The 10,070-nt window shown below is 34.1% G+C and overlaps 1 protein-coding gene across 1 annotated transcript in view; it reads left to right on the top strand.

Moving 5' to 3' along the window:
* Nucleotides 1-7,262: 7,262 nt before the first annotated feature.
* The window catches only part of LOC125236614 (synaptotagmin 1), a 62,262-nt gene continuing 59,454 nt past the window's right edge, over nucleotides 7,263-10,070 (top strand). The window contains exon 1 of the mRNA XM_048143599.1: nucleotides 7,263-7,390. The gene's annotated coding sequence lies outside the window, so the exon portion shown is untranslated. The remainder of the gene's footprint in view (nucleotides 7,391-10,070) is intronic.

Genomic DNA, 10,070 nt, shown 5'->3' with positions numbered 1-10,070 from the left:
AAGAATGGCAGTGTAACTGTTCAGTCACCGACAATAACATACAGGGTGCTATGGCTCTAGAAATAAGATTGTGTCAGATACTTTTGCGGCCTTCTTTTTGTGCAATATTATTGTCCTATTTTTCCAGAGGTATTTTTTTTTTATTAGTAATTAAATAGATAAGTTAATTACGAAACAATAATTAAATTAAAGCCATTTGTTGTAACACTATATTTTATATTTATGCCAGCCGTAATTTGCGATTTTTAATGCATCACAAAGGTAAAGTTTTTATAACAAATAAAGCTTTTATACTTACCTCTAAAAAATTCAATAAAGTATAATTTAGTTTATATTACGATACATTAAATTCAAAGCATAAAAACCTAAACGGTCCTGTCTAAGTAGGTCGAACGTAAATCGACGACAAAGGCCCGGCACCGGCGTCACAGCGCTGACTTTATTGATAAATATTTTTAACCCTTTTCCTCATTTTGCCTGATTAATGGTTCGGAAGGATCATGCCTTAAATCAGCGCGAACTTTCCACGCGGCGTCTTAAAGAAAAATGGGTTAGATGGCGCTTCCTTCACAAACATCCTTAGTCCTTTTATGATTCACGGTTATTTTCATTGATGCATGCAACTGCGTCGAAATATCGGGAGCTCGTCAAAAATCAAAAAGGTAATCACGGTCTATATCCCGGTCAATATAAGTTTAAGGTGTTTTACACTGAGGGTTCCTGTTTACAAAGTAATTGAATTACATAGTTAGAATAGTGGTAGGTTTAATAGTCATTTGTTATACAAGGGGGCCTATAATTACATATGCGTCAAAATGTAGGTAAATACAATTGTTTTGTGAAAAAGTTAAAAAACCGTAGTTTAAGAGTTGAGAAGAGTTCAGAGTTGTTTTAACTAGGTTTTAGTTATCCACTAAGCACTAAGTCATAATTCATAAGAACATAGTTATAGTAACATATGTAACTATTATCAATCATTTGATAATTTTAATCTTAACATCCGCCTTAAAAATATGGCGTAACCGAATATTCGGCCGAATGTTCGGTTCGGTAAGAGCTGAACCGAATGTTCGGCCGAATATTTGTATTCGGCAAAGTCCATATTCGGCCTATCTCTAATTAGGAATATTATAAGGGGTTTTAAAAGTGGAAATATACTGCCTTGGGTGAATCTTTAACTCACGGCACGGTCTCTAAGCCTAGCCGATTCTAAGCCTAGTGGCATCGATTGTAGACGTTGTTGCTTGTCAAAAAGTTAAAATTATATGGAGTAGCATAGATAACTGTAATAGTAACATTACGATATAAGTGCGGAAAAAAGGAAATTCGAAAAAAGTGGAGATAAATTACAACACGACCTAAGGGAGTGCTTTAAATCGACAGTGCGGGAAAAAAAACACACAAAAAGTAGTGTACAAAAAAGTTTATTGATATTACGGTTATTTTGGTGATACGTTTCTATGATATAGGAAATACTATAAGTATAATTTTAGTTTGAATTTTTTTCTGTACATTGTTGTGTACGGTTGAAACCTTATTTATCTGAAATATGATTTTTTTTTCCTCGTAATTGAATAAAAACCCGTTATGGAATTATTAATTAAATGAATAACATCTGCTTTATTAAATTTGTCTGTATTTTATACATATTTACCTCCCCAGCCCGAATATAAAGTTTCCTTTTAGTTAAAGAAGGATTACCCGATACGCGAAATCTGTTATCCATTATGAATTTATTAATATTTTATGATTCCAAGTAAAGTAGCGATGGATGAGGGCGTTGAAAACAAAGGATAAAAGTGTAAATAATCCACATGGGAACTCGAATTCTCTTGCATTCGATATGTGATATATTTTTTAAGAATAAAGCGGGTTAAGAATTTCACATATTTTCTTCCCGTGGCTATCGTCGGAACCGGCTGTGGGATATGGGTTCAATAGGGCTGACGACTACATAAAAAAATGGCATTCTGTTTAGTCCGTCAGTTAGATCGTCCAAAAATACTGAACACATATTTTTCGCTTTTTCTAATTAATAAAAAAAAATACAAAGATATAGCCCATGAAAGTTCCGGAATGGGGCCTTGTGACGTCACTTCTAAGTAAAAATTGTACCTAGGCGTGACGTCACGCGAAACTCAACGCACTGTACCGTCGTCATTTTTCGTTTACGAGAAAAAAGAAAAAATACGTGTCTAATATTCTTTGACAGACTAATTAGTTTTTTTTTTAGTCGTCTCGTCTATTGTCGTGTGGGTGATGAGCAAGCAACCTGTCACTGAAATATCACAATTTCATTTCATTTAACCCTTTAATTGCTCAGAGTGGCACTGAAACTATATAGATTACTTTATTTGTTTATTTAAACTTTGTAGCACAAAAAGCGAACTTTAAGCCAGAAGGCATTCTCTACCAGCTAACCTTTGGGTTCAGAGGTACTTCATTTTAAACTTTATTTATCTTATTGGGAGTTATTATTTATATTTTTGACATTAGTAACTACTCTGGCATCTAGCGGATACATTACAAACTTTCCGCTACGCCTGAAAGCACGACACTCCAACTTCAGTTAGCTAACAAACTGAAAACGCCATCTAACGGAACTGTGGGTAAACTTCACTTCAGGCAGGCTTAGCCTTAATTTCAGGATGTGGCCGCCCCAAAGCTGCCCTAGGTTAGAGGTGTAGATGCGGAAATGTTTAAGAATCAATAACAGATGGCGCTTCTAATGCAATGAAGTTTAAACGCATAAGACTCCACGTAGATGTCACAGACTGCAGCGAAACTGCTGGTTTCTTAATATCTGGAAAGATAAAACATTTTATAACTTTATTAGCTAACGATCATCGTGGCATAATTTTTGCTATAATTTTTAAACAGATTTATTTTTAGGGCATGTTTTGCTTATTTTATTATTATCACATTTTTAGGGCAAACGTGGCTCTTATTCGGTTAACGACACCCAAGACGGACCGTAAGATGGGGTCAAAACTCAGTAAAAAGTTACCTGTTTTTACATTATGTTTTATGATTTTTGGAACAGCGAGTAATTAGTCAGCCCACTTTATGTTTCATTGCTAGCCAACCTGTGTGATTATGATTAACAAAATATTACAGAGGTAATTATAAAACACAAGATTTTTCATCAAGCTGTTCGAAATAATTCCAAAAAGATCTAGCATAAACGAAATACTTTATTTATAGAGGCAGAGATCTCCCACAGCGATAAGCCGCAAACGATTGGCCGCTTAGTCTTATGACGTCATCATTGTTCATTTGAGGAAATTGAGGTCTGTTCCAATTATTACATCTACTGCCACACCAATAATATCTAATATACCTACTTTATTGTAAGCTTACACGATATTACATATTTAATACGACATTACTCTGCTTGCTTGAATAGAGAGTAATTGTGTCACTTAACTTCAAAACTGGGTAAATCCATTCTGCTATAAGGTTGATTACCGTTCACTCCGTTCAGATCATATTATATTTTTTATATATTTACCTTAAAGCAGAATAGATTTACCCAGGTTTGAAGTTAAGCGATACAATTATAAAGTATATTATGTTGTTAATTAATTCGCTATGTTCAGAGGTAAATCTTAGTTTTTAAAAAAAGTCACAAATATATCTAACCAACTACAGGTAGTTTCAGTTTCCACTCAATATCAGGGAGTCAGCAAGTCAACATGAAAATCTGATTGATAACTATACCTAGATGTTTTTCTGGCACGAACGTCAAGTTGTTAGTGCTTGACAAAATAAAAAATCATCAACCCTTTTATCGATAAATAGTCTTACAAAGGTTCTTAATTACCCCTAATAATAATCATCTCTAAAATATTGAAAAACCATGTAAACGATTAAAATATGGTTCGTTTGTCCATTTATTTTCAAATATGTGAAATTTGTGTAAAAATTTAATGTTATATACCTACGCATAAATTCAAGCCTATATTCCCTAAACGAGGTAGGCAGAGCACATGAAAATACTCAAGAATGACATAATTATAATAATTGATGACATATTATAATGTTTTAAGTTATCGATAAACTAAATATCGGAAGGAAGTCACTAGTGTCACTTCGTTCGTGCCAGAAAAATATCTAGGTATATTGATAACAAACAAACAGACAAGTTTGAAAACGTCAAGGAGTAGCAGATATTAGGCACGCCACACACAGTCTTAAAATTCATAATCTTAAAAAACCGGCCAAGTGCGAGTCGGGCTCGCGCACAAAGGGTTCCGTAGCAGCAAACCAAAATTACAGTTAAATCAACCTATCTCAAAAACTATAAGAGATACTTTGATCAAACCAAAAATCGTTGAAAGAGTTAATTAGCATGCATCACCTCTATTTTTTTTAGAATTTTATACCCCGTAGTTATAAAAATAGAGGGGGGGGGGACATACTTTTTACGACTTTGAGAGCTGATATCTCAAAAACCGTTCACTTTAAGAAAAATGTTTTTAGAAAACTTTATATCATTTTAAAAGACCTTTCCATTGATACCCCACACGGGTATGTACATCGAAAAAAAAAATTTTCATCCCTCAGTTACATGTATGGGGGCCCCACCCCCAATTCTTTTTTTTACTATTTAGTGTCATAATTTTGTAGCGGTTCATACAACACATATTCCCATCAAATTTCATCACTGTAGTACTTATAGTTTCCGAGTAAATCGGCTGTGACAGACGGACAGACGGACAGACGGACAGACGGACAGACGGACATGACGAAACTATAAGGGTTCCGTTTTTGCCATTTTGGCTACGGAACCCTAAAAAAGACTTGTATGCAATCTGTCAGATTAATCTGAAAATTCATAAGTAAACTTAAAAAACAAGAGTGTGTGTGGAACAGTCGCGAAATTGTATGGAACTCCATACACTCGATCTGAATTTTGTAAGACTATGATTTTTTCAGATTATGAATTTTAAGACTGTCTGTTGCCGGACTTGCCGGCCTTACCAATTAATATGCGTTTATATCTTATAAAACGACAAGTTTAAAAAACTAAAAACTTTTGAAATATTTTAGTACTGATATTTGCTGTCGTTTATCGATTTTGATGACTAAATGAACCCCCTCATAAATTTTAATTCAATGGTATGTCTTTGAAATTAAAGTAAGTGAATGATGACTTAATGAGACGACGAGCTAGAGAGAGATATGGATGAGGAAGACATAATTACTGCGCCGACAAGTATATTATTAACATCAACAAGTAAGTAAAATTTTCGAACAGTTTACGTAGTAAAGTTTATTCACGGAAAATAACATTTGTTTGCAAATGTTTGCTCAACCAAACACCCAATCACAAGGCTACCATACCCTTATTTACCTGCCCTTATGTACCATTTGACTAGTTTAATCTACAGATGTAGACGAATGATTACATTCAGCCTCGCTTAATAGGTGAAGGCTGCCGGGGTTCGCGAGTCAAGTTTAGTAGGCCAACATGTTCACGGCGGACATTTAATATGCTACGCGTAGCGCCGTTTGATGAGATTCTGTATGACTACATTTTTCAAGAGATATTGAGAAATTGCTCCATAATGTCAGACAAATGACTCTTTTTTTCCATCTCCTCATCTTATTTTTTTTTAGTGTAGACTGATCAGCGTTTGACCCTAGTCACACCTGATGGAAAGTGAAGACAGAGTCTAAGATGGAGCTCGCCGATTCAGTAATAGCCTATTCATTCTTGCTTTAAAGAGACCGAGGTCGTATCTAGAGGTAATCAAGAGGTTAGACCGGCGCGTACCAATGAGTTTTTCGGAACTTATATAAGTACCTACTATAATATCGCTTTTCCGAGAAGGAAAACATCGTAAAGAACCTGGACTAATCCCAATAATGCCCTTCCGGTTGAAATGCCACCTGGCAGTGGCTTTCGTAAAAACTAGTGCCTACGCCAAATCTTGGGATTAATTGTCATACGCGGACCCTAGGCGTGAGAGAGGCGTGAAGAGTGCCGGAATAACGAAAAGAAGATGATCTAGAAGAGATAAGAAGCCGATTATTGACATGGTGACGTTTGATAACTTAGCGTTATTCCATGGCACAGATTTTTGGCGTTATTCCATGGCACAGATTTTTGGCGTTATTTCATGGCACAGATTTTTGCCAATCTTCAAATTAAGTATTTCGCCAAATTCAGTAATCACATACACAGCACGATGGCAACTGGTTGTTACTTGTACTTTATTTTTTTATCGAATTTATGCCAGTTTAAATAGTGAATACATTGTGTCATTTATTTTAATAAATGCGCTGCCATGCCACCTTGTCATTTTAGTTATCACATTTTCTTCTTAGTCAGAGAGAAAGCTGCAGCTTTTTAAAGCAAGGTTGAGAGCTAAAGAGCTTTAAGATCTTCTACGACCGCTTGTGAAATGGTAATATCTACATTTTTGAAGTTTAGAAGTTACAACGTTGCGTATTAACTGTAACTATTTAGTTTAAAATGCTGCATATTTCTGTCCCAATGATAGATATGATTTGGTCATTATAAGTATTTGTAATAACAGATATACGTCCCCAAGTTATTACCGCTTTTTTTGTCTCAATAATAGATTGTGATTTGGTATATTTGTACACGTTACTCAGGAGTCAGGAGCTGTAATTATAAAAAAAAAAAATACTACTTTTTTAGTAAACAACACTTCACTCGTGTTTTGTTATAGTATCCTAAAAGTATAAAACTTTAAATACATAATTAGTCTCGTCGGTGATTGACTTAAATATCATACACGCAATACACATATCCATACTAATATTATACATGGGAAAGTGTGTGTGTCTGTTTGTTTATCCGTCTTTCACGGCAAAACGGAGCGACGAATTGACGTGATTTTTTAAGTGGATATAGTTGAAGCGATGGAAAGTGACATAGGCTACTTTTTGTCTCTTTCTAACGCGAGCGAAGCCGCGGGCAAAAGCTAGTACATAATAATTAAGAATAATTTCAACCGAATTAGAATTATTTACTTTGTCCGAAGCTGTTATAAAAAAAATACCTTACTCAAAAACATCGTTGAAATCATGGCCACATGAAGCATATGTGTACCTATTAATTTATTTCATCAAATTAGATTAATTTCGTGATACCTACTTACAGGGTTACAGATACTAGGGTTCTACACAGTTTCCGCAGATTTTCAGAGTTACAACCTTCTAGCGCGCATCGCAACCTTGTACGGAGGGCGTATTAGCGCGACACTAGCGCTCCTCTGGCAGTTTCCCACCGGGCCCTGGCCACGCCACGCGTATACACAACCTCGATAAAAAAAAACAAAACAACACATATTAGTGATGGGATTAGAAGCAAGTGAAGTTAACATTGTTTAGTAGTGAAAATTGTTAAAATAAATCGGTAAGTGTAGTTTTATTGACCCGCTGAGCATTTGAAGGTATTTACTGCCTGATAGTTATTTAAATGTAACCTGTGAGGATATCGAGTTATTTCTCGGTTTGATTGATTTTATTTACGAGTATCTGACCTAACGTTCTTTCATAAATTTTGTAGACAATGAAAACTACAAACGTATTTATTTTACATACATATTACATAAGATACAGTATGCTATTACAGCTAAAAGCTGATTTGTTACCTACCATAGGAATAATGATGTTCTCATAATAATATAGTTGGCCCCTTGAACCGCCACTATTTGATCTTGACTGCACCATATCGACATACAAACAGATTAGGTACCTAAGATGAAAACATGACGCATTTGGCAGTCAAAAAAGAAGCAATTTATTACCGATTGTCCTCCTATAGAATAAATTTAACAGCGCAATTTTCTATTGACCAATTGGATCGAGATCACATTCCAAATATATGTATACAGGACTTTATTGTCATTGTCAAACATTGAGACGCGTAAATATAATTTTGTCATGTTGTTTGTTTAAAAAATATTTGTGAACTACACAGTACATTACAATAGGTACAAAATATATAATGTATTGAAAAGAAGTGGCCCGCCGAGTTTCTTGCCGGTCCCATAGTGGATACCCCCTCCAACTAAGGGGGGACTGAAATCTTCTCGATGCTGAGGCGTAGGGTTAGAGCCGGCGTAGCTTTATTTGACGTTCATGTGCGCATTGTGATATGCCTAGTTGGAAAATAAATATTTCATTTAATTTCAAATAATGCTAAAAGTTTTATTTGTTAGTTATTTTCATAACTTATCAATGAATGCGGATGCTGCGAGGTTTAACTGATAAAATGAGCATAAAAAACAGCAAATTATGTGCATGTTTTATCATTTTTATATGTCGTGGATTTTTAACTCCTTTTCAAGGTGAAGTTGTAACTTTTTCAAAGGCACTGGTATTAACTCCACACTGGAGGTGATATTTTTTATCTGAAGGCCCCTTAAACGAAATAAGCTTTAAAATTAAAGGAATTCAAACAATAAAAACACCAAGTACGTCTTCTCACTTCATATCAACATTGTTTAAAAATAATCTCTCAAATAATCCTTTACAGCAAAATACTACAAGTTGTCGTGAATTAGGGTCTGAGTAATCTCATTAAACCAGCAAACACAGACATTTAAATTCTAATTCTGTTAGGATCTAGGTCTAATTGTTAGAGATCTCAGCTGAAATAGGTATAGGATTACAAGCCTTTGTGTTCTGGATCTAGGACACAATAGATACTCGGAGTTAGAAATACTTGTCAGCCCATCGTGTAGTATCGTCAAATGATGATATTGAATAAATTATCAATATTAGACAAGATTATGCATTTTTGACTTACACGAAAATAAGAGACAAGGGTGCTTTCTATGTGGCTTGCTTGGCAACTAATTCCAAGAATTAGCAGAAACTCTAGTTTTACGAAAGCAACAACCATCTGACCATTCAACCCAGAGCGTATGTCTTATAGTGATTAGTCCGGTTTCCTAAAAATGTTTTCCTTTATTTAATCAGATTTTTACAGAGCGGAATACCAGGTTCGTAATAAGTCTCTTGTATAAGTTAGTCCATCATCATCATCATCAGTTCTAGAACGCTGAATTCGTAAATTGCGGACAATTTTTCCTTTTATGTATTCTGATTAATAGGTGCAATTAGAGTGACACAAAATACTTTCTCTTTACGAACTTTTGTGTTCGCTGTAAGCCTCCTGCAAGTTATAATATAACCATAGTATATTATACATTTGACTTGACTTTTTTTATATATTCAACCCAATGGAGTTGCTTTTCGGAGTTCTCGGCGTTTAGAACAAATAAGAGTCTTAATCGAATATTAAGGCTTCACTAAAAAAAAAAACTTGAAGAGAAAGTTTTTGTATCGCAGCAATTCCCGTCAACTTTGTACAAAAATTAAGGGAAAAGTTAAATTTGTTTTTATTAATTCCTATTTTGTTACCAAGATTTTGTTGATGAATTGAGATTTTATTAAGTTTTATTTCGTCATTAAGGTTCTCTTAGTATCTATATTTTCTTAATTATAACAATTATCCTGTATATATCTTACGAAAGTCGAATTATATTACTAAATGTTGGTAACAAAATAGGATCAATTAAAATGACATTGTACAAAGTTGACGGGAATTGCTGATCGAATGGTTTACTACAGGTATACTTTAGCATATATAATACATACTTATTACTTAACAAAACTAAAATTCTTACTGGCATGTGATATTGGCGTCTAAAGATTTTTTCTCATTTTTTTGTGTTTCTCTTAAAAAAAAATAGTTTTTTATATAGATTGTTGTGTTTTTCAGCTATAATACGTTCAGTAGTAGTGATTATTGTAGCTTAATTTCAAAACAAACTTCAATTTGACGAAATAATGCCCTTTTCTTTTATTGCGAATTGTTCGACGACGTCAAACTTTTTCAAGACTGTGTTATGATACTTAACCCACTTTTGCTAATTGTTTAAAAATATCTATGAGTCTTAAATAAACATGTTAAAGCACATAAATTGTTATTGTAAAATACTCTACCTATGCATATTTTTAACTTTATAAGTGTTAAGTAACATATATCAGTCATGGTCACTTATGTTATTAGGTATAAATAATAA

This window comes from Leguminivora glycinivorella, chromosome 1, assembly GCF_023078275.1.
Source record: "Leguminivora glycinivorella isolate SPB_JAAS2020 chromosome 1, LegGlyc_1.1, whole genome shotgun sequence".
Classification (NCBI taxonomy): Eukaryota; Metazoa; Arthropoda; class Insecta; order Lepidoptera; family Tortricidae; genus Leguminivora; species Leguminivora glycinivorella.
This window is presented reverse-complemented; position numbering and strand designations above follow the sequence as displayed.